This window comes from Balaenoptera borealis (assembly GCF_965194805.1).
Source record: "Balaenoptera borealis genome assembly, chromosome: 9".
Taxonomy (NCBI): domain Eukaryota; kingdom Metazoa; phylum Chordata; class Mammalia; order Artiodactyla; family Balaenopteridae; genus Balaenoptera; species Balaenoptera borealis.
In genome coordinates this window covers 39556090-39573213 of record NC_138873.1, presented here as the reverse complement: position 1 = coordinate 39573213, position 17124 = coordinate 39556090, and the positions used below count along the sequence as shown (strand labels likewise).

At 36.7% G+C, this 17124-nt stretch overlaps 1 long non-coding RNA gene across 3 annotated transcripts in view; it reads left to right on the top strand.

Annotated features, from left to right (window-relative positions):
• The window catches only part of LOC309635288, a 106624-nt gene extending 90199 nt beyond the window's left edge, over window positions 1-16425 (top strand). For 2 of the 3 annotated variants that reach the window (XR_014248728.1, XR_014248729.1), the window contains one exon: window positions 816-3614. This is a non-coding gene — a long non-coding RNA (uncharacterized lncRNA). Of the gene's footprint in view, window positions 1-815; window positions 3615-7108 lie in introns of those variants that run through there. The other variant, XR_014248727.1, reaches the window with a different exon arrangement.
• The last annotated feature ends 699 nt before the right edge of the window (window positions 16426-17124 follow it).

The following is a 17124-nucleotide window of genomic DNA, read 5'->3' as shown; positions in this document are numbered from 1 at the left end:
TTTCAATTTTACCCCTTAACAGGATCTTCAATTGTAAGATTTTACTTTAATTAAATGTAAAATGAAAGAGAGAAGGAAGAAAGAAAGGGAGGGGAGGGAAGGGGAGAGGAGAGGAGGGAAGGGAAATTGAAAGAAGAGATTCCAACTGCATGTAATTAACAACATAGAGAAATGCTTTCGGCAACCCTATCCAAAATTTCAGCATGAGTAAATTTTATGTCCCACTCTTACCTACAGCTCTTTTATGACTCCTGTCCCTGTTTGAATAATTACTCCCATTCCCTCAGAATCATGTCCTTTGAAACTCTCAATCCTATGAACAAGTCAATATTAAGGATTAATGGATACTAACATAACAATGTGTCGTCGTTTCCAGATACCTTATTGAGACTTCTAAATGGCCCCTAAATTAGATATAATCAATTCACCAGGATTCTCTAAAAGTAAATTCCTCCAGTTCTAAAAGTTTTAGTCACCATGGCCATTGAGTATGGGAGAAATTCTGAAGGAATAGACTTTTAGGAATCTACCAAACCACATTAACTATCTGACTCATTTATAGGTGAGATTGGCTCTGAAAGTACCCTCAATCCCATCCACTACCTGTTTCATGTTATAATCATGGGTGGGAGAGGAATTAACTTAATTTGAGGACTAAGAACGTATACTCTTCTTATTAATGACCAATTTATTTATTTTAAAATATTTACAAAGCATTACAATGTATCAGGCAAGCATTAACCTGCTTAGATACAAATCATTATTTGATTTTTGTTTCACCCTGTATTTAACTATACCTTTTTCCATTCTCACAGCTGACACTTGCTCCTGTCCCGTCTCCTCGTCTTTCCCCCCTTCTTCAAAACTGACAGACAATAAAGGTATGAGGATGGATCGTGTCCATCATCCGGCAGAAGAGATCGGCAAGAGGTAGGCCAATAGCAGTAAACTGGGAAAAAACCGACAATTCAGTGAAGTTATGACACTGTCATCCAGAATGAACCAAATGTTCCAACATAAAGGTACTTTCTCTGGAGTTATTTTTGCTAAAACACTGAAGGATTGTATATTCTGCTTCTATGGGGGAAGCTGCTTGCTGAAAAAATTCGTGTATATGTTTTGTGATGTGTCTCTACATGTATGGGGACGATGATGTGACACAGGTTCTGTAATCTCGAGTGATACATTAGCACAGTATATGGCCGTGAATAAGGAATACTAAAAATTAATCCTTATTAAAATTGTCAGAAGGTTGAAAACCACATACAGAATTAATCAAATGCTGTTTATTCAGAGCTAACTCTAGTGAAAAGTTAGCTACTATCTGTTTAGTTCTGGTAGACTGCAAGGGGCTTGAAAGGAGAGTAAATTTTATAGAGCAAAAGGAGGATATTTTAAGAAAGTCTTTGATTGGTCAGTGTTCTGTTAAGGTGGGGTTTTCTAGTGGGTGGGATTTGGGGAAGTAAGATGAGGAGACTTTCCGATTGGCTTTTGGCAGCTTTAGATTGGTTCCCTATACTGGAACATAGCTTAAAGATTTCCAGGTAGGTTAGGGCCATATGGGTTTTCCTGTCTCAATAAAAGACAATCCGGTCCTCTGCTTTAGGGTTCAAGCAATTCACAAAGGTAAATTATTTTTCCAATGATTCACTTTTAATGACTTTTTTACTTACCTTTATTGCCTCATACACCACATACTGTATAAGCTTTTACAAAAATAGTGGTTATTTCCATTGTTCAGAAACTCCTTACTCAAGCACTACATAAAAGTTTGCGAATAAAGTGCTAAAAATAGTACAATAAAAAATAATGCAATAAAAAATTTTTGAAAAAAATTAAAATAATAGTTTTTGGTTTAATTATATTATAAATTAATAAGACCACTAAAATGTTATGAAAAACAGATATAGTTCATTATTTTCACTCTAACTGCATGACATTTGAAAAATAATAATAATCCCAGGATGTGGATCTCTAATCTGATGATCTCCATCCCTTACCAAGTCCTCAATTTGTTGTTTCTTTGCTCTTTGGAGACAAAGTTCCCTAGGGTGGTTGTTTGTTTGTCTGTTTTTGTTTTCTTTTTATCAACAAAGAACAGCTTTTTTTTTTTTTTTGCTCTTGTTGAAATGGTATTTTAACATTTTTTTTAGATTATTGTTCCTTCCCACATATCAGGATGACCATAACCCTCCCTGCCAATTGTTAGGAAGACTGTTGCAATTTCCCTTTCCTTTCTTTAGTTGCATCAAATACTCTAATCATCTTATTCGGCATTTTGGTCAGGGATGTCTTCTCTATGCCTTTCAGCTATGTCTCTTCCCACAACCACTCTAAACCTTTTAACTTTTTACAGATGTAAATGCTGAATCATTCCTGCCTTTCATCATAAGTGGATTCCTCCTAGACTCTTCAATTATCCCCAGACTCCTACTTTGAACATTTCCCAACTGGATTGCACAAAGTAGTAAAGTTGGTCCAGATTTGCTTTTTAATACTAACAAAGACACTCGCTTAATGAGTTTCTACTCCAGATGAGGCCCTTTGCTAAGTACCTTCCATACATCTTCCCAATAATTCTATAAAGTAGGAATTTACAAATAAGGAAACTGAGACTGAGTCCAGGAACTAGAAACTCATTTCATCACACAGATAGTAACTGGGGAAACAGTACGTGACCAATCTGATCACAAAGTCTGTGTCCTGCCTTAAACCTTCATCAACTGATTCCTGACAACTGTCTGCACCAGAATTACCTGAAATACCTGATAAAATTTAGGCTTCTGGGCCCAGCCCAGATCTTTTGAATTAGTATCTCTGAGGAAGAGAACCAGCAATATACATTTTTAACAAGCCTCCAAAATGATTCTTAGGCACACTGAAGTTTGAAAGTCACTAAACTGCAAGGCCCATATTTTATGTGTTGTTCTCTGTGTCTCATCACCAAGCACAGTATCTGGCTAATAGAGAGTAAGTGCTGATGAGCCTAAATCAAGAAGCCTACCATCAGGAAAGGGTGTTGGTATTGATTCTGTGCCTTTGGCTCTCTAGGAAAAGGTTCTATAAAAACACTAGGAGAGATTAGTACTTTTACGTCACAGTTGGGTATTCCTAACACTGACATTGCGCCAGCTTAGGGAGAGTCACCCTCTTTTGGCACACACCACAGTAAGGCCTTGCACAATGGCTTCTGTTATGGGAGATGGTTGGAAGGCTGATAGATATCACAAGATTGTTCATGATTTAAAATTATGTAAGCCTTAGATTTTTAAAAATCTCTTGTTCAAGATATCCTATTCGAGTAATGTTAATGGTTGCATAAAACTAACTTCTAGCATCCTGTGGTAGTACTGGCCACACCTTCCATAGTCTGATAATAAATGGATAGTTAAGAAGGTTTACTATGAACCATTAGCTGAAATAACCATCTGCTGGAAAAATAATTAATTATGTGCATAAATAAGACTACAGCTAGCCAGCAAAAGCCTTTGGCTTAAGGTAATGAGAGAATTGATGGCTCTAAAAGATAATATTTTAAAATATATTTCTTACTAAAGAAAGGACATGAGGGTATTGACTCTGTGGTATTGGGGGCTGTGCTGCTGTTTCTCTTTAACATCCTGCCTTATGGGAAATAGGAAGTACTAAGTCAATTGTCAAGATAATGGTAAAATCTTTTCTACATAACTTGGAATGCTAGAAAAATCAAACCAAATGAATGCTCAAAATTCCAGCTCTGTTTATTCACTCAGTATCCTGCTGGCTAGTTTTCTTGAGAGATGGGAAATTGGGATATATATATTTATATATATATATATATATATATATTTCTTCCACTGCCTATTTCCTGCTTTAGGATGAAGACAGTAGATGCTAAACAGGGCTAAAGGAGGCTTCATATTCAAGATGATGACCTCTGGGTAAGAAGCAGCCTGGATATAAGAAGGAATTAACAACAACATGGGGTTCCCTTAGCCCCTCTTTTGGGGAAATCACATCTTGGCCCTCCTCTTAAAGCCCGTACATTAGACAGCCAACAATAATCAGTATTACTCCCTCCAAAGGAGTTATTGCCTTTAGATGCTTTTCTGTGCCAGTTAAGCTTCTACTCCTCCTTGCTTGTGCATGTAGGGAAGGGAAAACATTGAGCTCTCTTTCTTCTTACCTCCTTTTCACTAGTATAATGTATGAGAGAATGCATCACGACGATCATTTATGCAAGTCTCATTCCAATTGGTGATCCGAAATGCAATTCTACCTGGAATTTAAATTGTCTTACTTTTTATCTCACATCTAATTGACTACAATAATCATATAACTTACTAAACTACTCTCAGAGAGTTTATACTGCATTAAAGATTTGAGTACCCCAGCTGATCTGAAGCTGTCTTAATCAGTAGAGACAATTATATTCATTCTCTTGAACTTTCCTAACAGTTTCACACTCACAAAATTCTCTCAAGGTTTATGTGGATATTTACCCATTGGCCATTTCCTTCCTAGTCAGGTCACAGGCCATATGTTGTTCTAAGAGTTCTTTTTCCCCATCACTTCCTCACAGATGATTCAGAGGCTGCAGGTAATTCTTACCTAGTTCTCTTTTGTGCTGTAGTCACTAGCAGCTGCTTTGCTGACTCATTTTTTTGGTTTTGTTTTGTTTTAATAGCCAAGAATCCTATAGCTCCTAGGATTTGACCAGAGTGTTATTAGTCTATTGTCGTTGGATGAAACACAATGAAGGTGCATCCATGTGCTGAGGGAAAAGCAGTGAAGAAGTGTCCTGAGGCCAAACAATCCTAAAACTGAGGGCAACCACTGGGTAAAATTCCTCAAATCCAAGCTTTCAGGGCAAGTCCCATCAGATATATGCAACATAGCTGCTAAATACTACAGAAATTAAATTAAATCAGCATAGTAAGAACAGACAGATCAGAGAAATAGAAAAACTGCCAGCAAATCTCAGATACAATAGAGGAGACATCATAAGTTAGAGATGAAGAGGAGACAAGGCTGAGGTACATGAGTTTTGGGAAATATATAATTTAGATACTCAGTAAGTATAAATTACACATGGATTCAAGTTACATTTAGTCAGTAAATATATACTTATCTGATCTATGGAAAAGAAAAAGTTTTCTAAAATAAAAGCAATGAAAATAATAAAAAACAAAAGTTTAAAGTTTTTGAATAACCCAAAATTTAAAACTTTGCAACATTAAATAGTAAATAAAAATGCAAAAATTGATCAAAATCTGAAAAAAAAATTTTAAATACTTTGCAAATACAACAAAAACTCATGCTTATAAATAAGAAAAATACTAAGCCTTCATTGATAAATGAACGAAGGTAGTGGATGGACAATGCATAAAGAAGAATTACAAATGGATAGTGAATATTTGAAAAAAATGCAAAATAAGTAAAAATGTAACACTACCTTAGTTTAACCCACCAAATAAGAAAAAAGATTATACTCAATATTTGCCAGAGCTTAATAATGTGAGCACTCTTATAAGTGCTGATAAAAATGACAACTGGTAGAGCCTTTCTAAAAATAACTTGGCAATGTATTTCCATGCCTAATAGTTTATCATAAGGAATAAATAAAATATAAGACCAATATTTATGTACAAAAAGGTTCAATATTATTTATAACAAAAATCAAAAATTCTAACAATAGTGGGTAATTAAATAAATTATGATATATCTATACATGGAATATTATATAGCCAATAAAACTTTGTTTAAAATACTTAAATGAAATGCTTATATTATAATGCCCATGTAGAAAAATCACAAAATTCCTTTTAAAATATGATCTCAAGTCTGTTTTTAAAGAACTATTTTTAAAAGTTAAAAGGAAGTAAACCAATATGTTAACTGGTCACCTCTGGGCACTAGAATTATGTGTGATTTATTTTTCCCATACTTTATCCTGATTAGGACTTTCCACATTTTTCTCCAAAAAAAACCAGCCAGAACATAGCCACACACCAAATAAAGAAAATTATTGCTATTTTTTTAGGTCAAGAATAATGTAATTGAGAAAGAGTAAGGTACAAATTTTAGCTTAGTTTGCTTTTAGAAGTCTGCTTTAATAGTGAAAGTTGTATAGACTGTTTCAAACATACAATGTAAAACATACACATCAAACACAGTACAGTTATTGGCTATGTGGGGATCGGAAAAAGAGAATAGGAATAAAAGGGAATGAATAAAATACAAAAATAAACTATTCTAATAAAGGCATAAAACAGCTTCCTTCAATCATAAGCAAATATGTCCCAGACTTGATTGAGTAAACTAAATTGTAATTTTAAGATTGTATGTATGTTTAGGTTTCATTGTTTACTTTTGAAAGGTTAATATCTACTTTGTAAAGTTAGGTCTGTAAACATTATACAATGAAGCCAAAAACAATGCGGTACACCATTTACAGCATAAAAGAGTTTCCAGACTGGTTTCTACCGTGAAATTTTCTTCTCTCTTCCCTTCATTGTTATCCTTGAACCACAGTGGATCTACTTACAGAACTTTATCTTAACTAATAATATTTTTTCTCCCCAAGACATCACAACTCACTAGAAAAGATTCTCACAGGAAAATAGTCTCATAAAAACTATGCTATAAAGAAGTATTAAGAGAAATAGGACATTTTGAATGTCATTCAGCCAAATGCCTGATTCTCATTCATTCCATACTTCATTCGAACTCTGGATCTTTTTGCATATTCTTTACAAAAACATGTTTGATATGTAAACTAAGAATCCAAATCAGTGAATACTGAGCTACAGGGTTTGGTAGGAATTTGTGTTATATACAAATTAGGAAAGTAGCTGATCATATTTGACATTAAAACAATACAAAAGTTAAAAAATAAAGCAATAAACTATTTAGAAACAGAATACTACTGCTTTATGGTAGGCATTAAATTTATCCAGAATAATTTATACCAGGTAAGAAGTAAAGAAGGTTGATTTTATTTTATTTTTTTCCAGTATAATGTTGTCTGTATAATTTACTGTATTTATTGAAAATGCTAATTTAGAGATTGTCTTAGACACTGCTTTTTGGTACCATATGCTATTTTACTCTTTTTTTATCATGAAAGAAATATTCCAGGAACGTCCCTGGTGGTGCAGTGGTTAAGAATCCACCTGCCAACACAGGGTACATGAGTTCAATCCCTGGTTCGGGAAGATCCCACATGCCGCAGAGCAACTAAGCCCATACGCCACAACTACTGAACCTGTGCTCTAGAGCCCGCGAGCCACAACTACTGAGCCCACGTGCCACAACTACTGAAGCCCACGTGCCTAGAGCCCGTGCTCCACAACAAGAGAAGCCACCGAAATGAGAAGCCCGCACGCCGCAACAAAGAGTAGCCCCTGCTGACCACAACTAGGGAAAGCCTAAACGAAGCAACGAAAACCCAAAGCAGCCAGAGATAAGTAAATAAATTTATTCAGAAAAAAGAAAAAAACTCTGCAATGGCCTATATGGGAAAAGAATCTAAAAAAAAAAATAGAGGATATATGCATACGTATAACTGATTCACTTTGCTGTACACCTGAAACTAACACAACATTGTAAATCATACATATTCCAATAAAAATTAAAAAAAATATATTCCAGGGACTTACATATATGGCCTTTTTTCCTTGTACATTTAGCTTCATCAAATCTCTTCTAAATATAATCTCTTATCCCCTCTGAGTAAATCAGGAACTAAGAAAAAAATATTTTAATCCTTTAGCTGCTCCCTGCTGTCTACAGGATAAAGTTCAAATTCTTTCATTCTTCCATTTAAGGCCCTGAACCTTGTTTTCTTTTACCTTCTTGCATATCTTTTCACCGTGTAGAAAAGCCTCACTCATCCAACTCTCCATTCTGCTCATATTCAGATCTGGATCATCCTTCAATAGAAGATTGTGACAATGGTCTGAGTGTAAGCTGATAGAATAAATGGCAGGAATAAAACAGAACAGACAGTCAAAGTCATTTTGAAGGTAGAAACCACTTAAGTTTCTTTCTTGGGAAGTCCTAAGTTATAGAGACAAAGAATATGAAGGGAGAGGAGAAGGAAATCCAAAAAATGATAATAATACTGTCTTGTACTATTATTTGAATGTTTCAGTTTTATGTATATTGTAATCTCCTTAAAGGGAGAACATTTTTTTTACATTTTTCCTTTATATAGTCATGTTTTTCATAGCAGTAGGCATTCAATAAATACTTGTTGAATGAATGAACAACATCAATTTTTCCTTGATTGTCATTTTATTACTGTCTCCTTTTGTTTAAAAATGTCTGTGAATGTTCACATTTATAATAAAACATTTTACTTATGATAACTTGAATAGCAAAAATGGAGACGTCTGACAATATCAAGTGTTAGAGAAGATAAAGGTTAACTGTAACACTTACATGAGGACTAGGGTAAGTTGGAACAATCACTGTGGAAAACAGTGTGGCGTTACTTTGTAAAGGCAGAACATGTGCATAGCCCATAACCTAGAATTTCCACTTCTAAAGAAATTTTTGCACATACACTAGAGAAACTCTTGCACATGTGCTCCAAAAAGCTCACAGTAGCAATGTTTATAGTAATAAAGTAAAATTAGAAAAACCCAATGGTCATCTAAAAGAAAATAGATAAATTGTAGTGTGCTCCCACATGGAATAATAAAATAGTATAGATGGATAACTACAAGTTGTAACAACATAGATGGCCTCTTACATACATAATTAAATGAAAAAAGCACAAATCTGCAGGCTATTTACAGTATGACACAAATGTTATAGCTCAAAACAAGCAAAAATAATACTATATCATCTAGGCTTACATACACATATTTTTTTTAATTTAAGACAAGAGAATGATAAATCTCTGTGTTGATTCTCAGAGTGAAGAGAAGAGAGGAAACGAGCATCCAGTTTAGATATAAAACATTGGTAGCATTTTTAATTCAATGCAGAGTTCTTTGGTGTCCATTATATAATTATACATTAGAATTCACATATAAGTTACATATATTCTTGTTATGTAGCAAGTAGCATATTTTTTAACTGATAATAAAAGTGTTCAAAAATGGCAGCCTTAAAACATTTTTCTTTTTAGAAAAAAATCGTGTTCTAGTTAAATGTAAACATGATTTGTAGATCCTACCCTAGAGAAATGGCAATGTAATAACAACTAATAGCAACATCTGACAGTGGGAGACTTAGAATTATAATGAATTTACTGGATTCATTACTTGTTTTTACTTCATTAACTTTTTTGCTCTATCAAAGTACTCTAAACAATAAACTTAGTTTGTCCAACATATGGGAAGAATTAGACAGAAAATCTTTTATTTCACATTGTTATGCCCGAACAATTTCTTTGTTTAACCAGAACACTGGCTTTGTCTTCAAATCCACCAGGGACAAGTAAGAGGGGAAAAGTTATGACAAACATCAATTCAAGTGTTTTTGTTTGGTTTTTCTATGTATTTTTGCAGCAACTTTGTCACAAAGAGCATTTCCAGAACTTTATGTAGTCTGATTGTGGTACAGAACCTTTACACTTTGATTTAATACAAAGGTTATTAGAAACTACAATGTACCTTGAAAATCTTGAGCCTGTAATTTCCCATTTCCTACCAAGAGATTTTGTCACTATTCCCCCCATCGCCATAGATATTCTAGCATATTACCGTCATACGTGCCAGTCTTTTTTCTGAATGCATGTCTCCCTTAGGAAATCGTTCTACTCCAGAGGTAATGTTTGCACTATAAGGTCACATCAAAAGTAAAGCATGTCCCTGAATAACAACACAACACTTCTAGTGGAAGTGATCCTTATATCTATGAATTTTAAATATCCACTTTTTTTATTAACATCTTTATTGGAGTATAATTGCTTTACAATGTTGTGTTAGTTTCTGATGTATAACAAAGTGAATGAGCTATATGTATACATATATCCCCATATCCCCTCCCTCTTGTGCCTCCCTCCCACCCTTCCTATCCCACCCCTCTAGGTGGTCACAAAGCACTGAGCTGATCTCCCTGTGAGATGCAGCTGCTTCCCACTAGCTATCTATTTTACATTTGGCAGTATATATATGCCAATGCCACTCTCTCACTCCATCCCAGCTTACCCTTCCCCCTCCAAATGTCAAGTCCATTCTCTACGTCTGCGTCTTTATTCCTGTCCTACCCATAGGTTCTTCAGAACCTTTTTTTTTTTAGATTCCATATATATGTGTTAGCATATGGTATCTGTTTTTCTCTTTCTGACTTAACTTCACTCTGTATGACAGATTCTAGGTCCATCCACCTCATTGCAAATAACTCAATTTTGTTTCTTTTTATTGTGGAGTAATATTCCATTGTATATATGTGCCACATCTTCTTTATCCATTCATCTGTTAATGGACACTTAAGTTGCTTCCATGTCCTGGCTATTGTAAATAGTGCTGCGATGAACATTGTGGTACATGTCTCCTTTTGAATTATGTTTTTCTCAGGGTATATGCCCAGTAATGGGATTGCTGGGTGATATGGTAGTTCTTTTTTTAGTTTTTTAAGGAACCTCCATAGTGGCTGTATTAATTTACATTCCCACCAACAGTGCAAGAGGGTTCCCTATTCTCCAAACCCTCTCCAGCACTTATTGTTTGTAGATATTTTGATTCTGACCGGAATGAGGTGATACCTCATTGTGGTTTTGATTTGCATTTCTCTAATGATTAGTGATGTCTAGCATCCTTTCATGTGTTTGTTGGCAATGTGTACTTCTTCTTTGGAGAGATGTCTATTTAGGTCTTCTGCCCAATTTTGGACTGGGTTGTTTGTTTTTTTGATATTGAGCTGCATGAGCTGCTTGTATATTTTGGAGATTAATCCTTTGTCAGTTGCTTCATTTGCAAATCTTTTCTCCCATTCTGAGGGTTGTCTTTTCATCTTGTTTATGGCTTCCTTTGCTGTGCAAAAGCTTTTAAGTTTCATTAGATCCCATTTGTTTTTATTTCCATTTCTCTAGGAGGTGGGTCAAAAAGGATCTTGCTGTGATTTATGTCATAGAGTGTTCTGCCTATGTTTTCCTCTAAGAGTTTTATAGTGTCTGGCCTTACATTTAGCTCTTTAACCCATTTTGAGTTCATTTTTGTGTAGGGTGTTAGGGAGTGTTCTAATTTCATTCCTTTACATGTAGCTGTCCAGTTTTCCCAGCAACACTTATTGAAGAGGCTGTCTTTTCTCCACTGTAAATTCTTCCCTCTTTTATCAAAGATAAGGTGACCACATGTCTGTGGGTTTATCTCTGGGCTTTCTATCCTGTTCCATTGATCTATTTTTCTCTTTTTGTGCCAGTACATACTGTCTGATTATTGTAGTTTTGTAGTATAGTCTGAAGTCAGGGAGCCTGATACCTCCAGCTCCGTTTTTCTTTCTCAAGATTGCTTTGGCTATTTGGGGTCTTTTGTGTTTCCAAACAAATTGTGAAATTTTTTGTTCTGGTTCTGTGAAAAATGCCATTGGTAGTTTGATAGGGATTGCACTGAATCTGTAGATTGCTTTGGGTACTATAATCATTTTAACAATGTTGATTCTTCCAATCCAAGAACATGTTATGTCTCTCCATCTGTCTGTATCATCTTTAATTTTCTTCAGTGCTTATAGTTTTCTGCATACAGGTCTTTTGTTTCCTTAGGTAGGTTTATTCCTAGGTATTTTATTATTTTTGTTGCAGTGGTAAATGGGAGTGTTTCCTTAATTTCTCTTTCAGATTTTTCATCATTAGTGTATAGGAATGCAAGAGATTTCTGTGCGTTAATTTTGTGTCCTGCTACTTTACCAAATTCATTGATTAGCTCTGTATTTTTCTGGTAACATCTTTAAGATTCTCTATGTATAATATCATGTCATCTGCAAAAAGTGACAGCTTTACTTCCTCTTTTCCGATTTGGATTGCTTTTATTTCTTTTTCTTCTCTGATTGCTGTGGCTAAAACTTCCAAAACTATGTTGAATAATAATGTTGAGAGTGGGCAACCTTGTTGTTTACCAAAGGTTGGGCAATCTTGTTCCTGATTTTAAAGGGAATGGTTTCAGTTTTTCACCATTGAGAATGATGTTGGCTGTGGGTTTGTCATATATGGCCTTTATTATGTTGAGGCAGGTTCCCTCTATGCTGACTTTCTGGAGAGTTTTTATCATAAATGGGTGTTGAATTCTTTTGAAAACTTTTTCTGCATCTCTTGAGATTATCATATGGTTTTTATCCTTCAGTTTGTTAATATGGTGTATCACAAAGACTGATTTGCATATATTGAAGAATCCTTGCATTCCTGGGGTAAATCCCACTTGATCATGGTGTATGATCCTTTTAATTCGCTGTTGGTTTCTGTTTGCTAGTATTTTATTGAGGATTTTTTCATCTATGTTTATCAGTGATATTGGCCTGTAGTTTTCTTTCTTTGTGACATCTTTGTCAGGTTTTGCTATCAGGGTGATGGTGGCCTCGTAAAACGAGTTTAGGAGTGTTCCTCCCTCTACTATATTTTGGAAGAGTTTGAGAAGATTAGGTGTTAGCTCCTCTCTAAATGTTTGATAGAATTCGTCTGTGAAGCCATCTGGTGCTGGGCTGTGGTTTGTTGGAAGATTTTTAATCACAGTCTCAATTTCTGTGCTTGTGATTGGTCTGTTCATATTTTCTATTTCCTGGTTCAGCTTGGAAGGTTGTGCTTTTCTAAGAATTTGTCCATTTCTTCCAGGTTGTCCATTTTGTTGGCATATAGTTGCTTGTAGTAATCTCTCATGATCCTTTGTATTTCTGCAGTGTCAGTTGTTACTTCTCCTTTTTCATTTCTAATTCTGTTGATTTGAGTCTTCTCCCTTTTTTCATGATGAGTCTGGCTAATGGTTTATCAATTTTGTTTATCTTCTCAATGAACCAGCTTTTAGTTTTATTGATCTTTGCTGTTGTTTCCTTCATTTCTTTTTCATTTATTTCTGATCTAATCTTTATGATTTCTTTGCCTCTGCTAACTTTGGGGTTTTTTTGTTCTTTTTTCTCTAATTGCTTTAGGTGTAAGGTTAGGTTGTTTATTTGAGATTTTTCTTGTTTCATGAGGTAATATTGTATTGCTATAAACTTTCCTCTTAGAACTGCTTTTGCTGCATCCCATAGGTTTTGGGTGGTTGTGTTTTCATTGTCATCTTTTTCTAGGTATTTGTTAATTCCCTGTTTGATTTCTTCAGTGATCTCTGGGTTATTTAGTAGTGTATTGTTTAGCCTCCATGTGTTTGTATTTTTTTAATTTTTTCCTGTAATTGATATCTATTCTCATAGCGTGGTGGTCGGAAAAGATACTTGATACAATTTCAGTTTTCGTAAATTTACCGAGGCTTGATTTGTGACCCAAGATATGATCTATCCTGGAGAATGTTCCATGAGCACTTGAGAAGAAAGTGTATTCTGTTGTTTTTGAATGGAATGTCCTATAAATAGCAGTTAAGTCCATCTTGTTTAATGTGTTATTTAAAGCTTGTGTTTCCTTATTTATTTTCATTTTGGATGATCTGTCCATTGATGAAAGTGGGGTGTTAAAGTCCCCTACTATGATTGTGTTGCTGTCAATTTCCCCTTTTATGGCTGTTAGTATTTGCCTTATGTATTGAGGTGCTCCTATGCTGAGTGCATAAATATTTACAATTGTTATACCTTCCTCTTGGATCAGTCCCTTGATCATTATATAGTGTCCTTCTTTGTCTCTTGTAATAGTCTTTATTTTAAAGTCTATTTTGTCTGATATGAGAATTGCTACTCCAGCTTTCTTTTGATTTCCATTTGCATGGAATATCTTTTTCCATTCCCTCACTTTCAGTCTGTATGTGTCTCTAGGTCTGAAGTGGGTCTCTTGTAGACAGCATATATATGGGTCTTGTTTTTGTATCCATTCAGCCAGTCTGTGTCTTTTGGTGGGAGCATTTAATCCATTTACATTTAAGGTAATTAAAGATATGTATGTTCCTATTCCCATTTTCTTAAATGTTTTGGGTTTGTTATTGTAGGTGTTTTCCTTCTCTTGTGTTTCTTGCCTAGAGAAGTTCCTTTAGCATTTGTTGCAAAGCTGGTTTGGTGGTGCTGAACTCTCTCAGCTTTTGCTTGTCTGTAAAGGTTTTAATTTCTCCATCGAATCTGAATGAGATACTTGCTGGGTAGAGTAATCTTGGTTGTAGGTTTTTCCCTTCCATCACTTTAAATATGTCCTGCCACTCCCTTCTGGCTTGCAGAGTTTCTGCTGAAAGATCAGCTGTTAACCTTATGGGGATTCCCTTGTATGTGATTTGTTGCTTTTCCCTTGCTGCTTTTAATATTTTTCTTTGTATTTAATTTTTGATAGTTTGATTAATATTTGTCTTGGCGTGTTTCTACTTGGATTTATCCTGTATGGGATTCTCTGTTTCCTGGACTTAATTGGGTATTTCCTTTCCCATGTTAGGGAAGTTTTCAACTATAATCTCTTCAAATATTTTCTCAGATCCTTTCTTTTTCCCTTCTTCTTCTGGGACCCCTATAATTCGAATGTTGGTGCATTTAATGTTGTCCCAGAGGTCTCTGAGACTATCCTCAATTCTTTTCATTCTTTTTTCTTTATCCTGCTCTGTGGCAGTTATTTCCACTATTTTATCTTCCAGGTCACTTATCTGTTCTTCTGCCTCAGTTATTCTGCTATTGATTCCTTCTAGAGAATTTTTAATTTCATTTATTGTGCTGTTCAGCATTGTTTGTTTGCTCTTTAGTTCTTCTAGGTCCTTGTTAAACATTTCTAGTATTTTCTCCATTCTATTTCCAACATTTTGGATCATCTTTACTATCATTATTCTGAATTGTTTTTCAGGTACACTGCCTATTTCCTCTTCATTTGTTTGGTCTGGTGGGTTTTTACCTTACTCTTTCATCTGCTGCATATTTCTCTGTCTTCTCATTTTGTTTAACTTACTGTGTTTGGGGTCTCCTTTTCACAGCCTGCAGATTCATAGTTCCCATTGTTTTTGGTGTCTGCCCCCCGTGGGTGAGGTTGGTTCAGTGGCTTGTGTAGGCTTCCTGGTGGAGGGGACTGGTGCCTGTGTTCTGGTGGGTGGGACTGGATCCTGTCTTTCTGGTGGGCAGGGCCATGTCCGGTGGTGTGTTTTGGGGTGTCTGTGAACTTAGTATTATTTTAGGCAGCCTCTCTGCTAATGGGTGGGGTTGTGTTCCTGTCTTTCTAGTTGTTTGTCATGGGCCATCCAGCACTGGAGCTTACTGGCCGTTGGGTGTATCTGGGTCTTAGTGTTGAGATGGAGATCTCTGAGAGAGCTCTCGCCAATTGATATTACGTGGGGCCAGGAGGTCTCTGGGGTCCACTGTCATGGACTCAGCTCTCCCACCTCAGAGGCTCAGGCCTGACACCCAGCTGGAGCACCAAGACCCTGTCAGCCACACGGCTCAGAAGAAAAGGAAGAAAAAAATAAATAACATAACATAAAAAAAGTAAAAAATAAGAAATAAATAATAATAAAATTTAAAAGTAGTAAAATAAAATAAAATTTTTTAATTAAAAAAATAAAAGAAGAGAACAACCAAACCAATAAACAAATTCACCAATGATAACAAGCACTAAAACTAAACTAAGATAAACATAAAAATCAGAGACAAATCAGTCACAGACAGCAAACCCCAAGTCTACAGTTGCTCCAAAAGTTGCTCCTCAATTTTGGGAATATTCATTGTCTATTCAGGTATTCCGCAGATGCAAGATTCATCAAGTTGATTGTGGGAATTTAATCCCCTGCTCCTGAGGCTGCACGGAGAAATTTCCCTTTCTCTTCTTTGTTCGCACAGCTCCTGGTGTTCAGCTTTGGTTTTGGCCCCGCCTCTGCATGTAGGTTGCCCTCAGGCATCTTTTCCCCCGCCCAGACAGGAGGGGCTTAAAGCAGCGGCTGATTAGGGCTATCTTGTTCTCTCAGGCCAGGGAGGCGGAGGGGTACGGCAGTGATAACTGGAATGCAGGGCGAGCCTGCTGTGGCAGAGGCCAGCATGACATCGCAGCAGCATGAGGCACACCATGTGTTTCCCCCAGGGAAGTTGTCCCTGGATCTTGGGACCCTGGCAGTGGCATGCTGCACAGGCTCCTGGGGTTGGGGGGTTAGGAGTGACCTGTCCTTGCACACAGGCTTATTGGTGGCTGCAGTAGCAACCTTAGCATTTCATGCCTGTCTCTGGGGTCCGTGATGATAGCCACAGCTCACACCGGTCTCTGGAGCTCATTTAGGCAGTGCTTTGAATCCCCTCTCCTCGAGCACCCAGAAACAATGGTCTCTTGCCTCTTAGGCAGGTCCAGACTTTTTCCCGGACTTCCTCTCGGCTAGCTGTGGTGCACTAGCCCCTTCAGGCTGTGTTCACGCAGCCAACCCCAGTCCTCTCCTGCGATCCGACCTCCAAAGCCCGAGCCTCAGCTCCCAGCCCCCGCCCGCCCCGGCGGGTGAGCAGACAAGCCTCTCGGGCTGGGAGTGCTGGTCGGCACTGATCCTCTGTGCAGGAATCTCTCCGCTTTGCCCTTTGCACCCCTCTAGCAGCACTCTCCTCCCTGGCTCTGAAGCTTCCCCCCCGCCATCCCCCGTCTCTACCAGTGAAGGGTCTTCCTAGTGTGTGGAAACCTTTCCTCCTTCACAGCTCCCTCCCAGAGGCACAGGTCTCATCCCTATTCTTTTGTCTCTGTGTTTTTCTTTTTTCTTTTGCCCTACCCAGGTACGTGGGGAGTTTCTTGCCTTTTGGGAGGTCTGAGGTATTCTGCCAGCGTTCAGTAGGTGTTCTGTAGGAGTTTTTCCATATGTAGATGTATTTCTGATGTATTTGTGGGGAGGAAGGTGATCTCTACGTCTTACTCCTCTGCCATCTTGAATGTCCCCCTCCACTTTTCTTTTTTTTTTTTTTTTTATGAATGGCTGGATTTTATTTATTTATTTATTTATTTTATTTTTTTGGCTGTGTTGGGTCTTCGTTTCTATGCGAGGGCTTTCTCTAGTTGTGGCAAGCAGGGGCCACTCTTCATTGCGGTGCATGGCTTTTCACTGTCACGGCCTCTCTTGTTGCAGG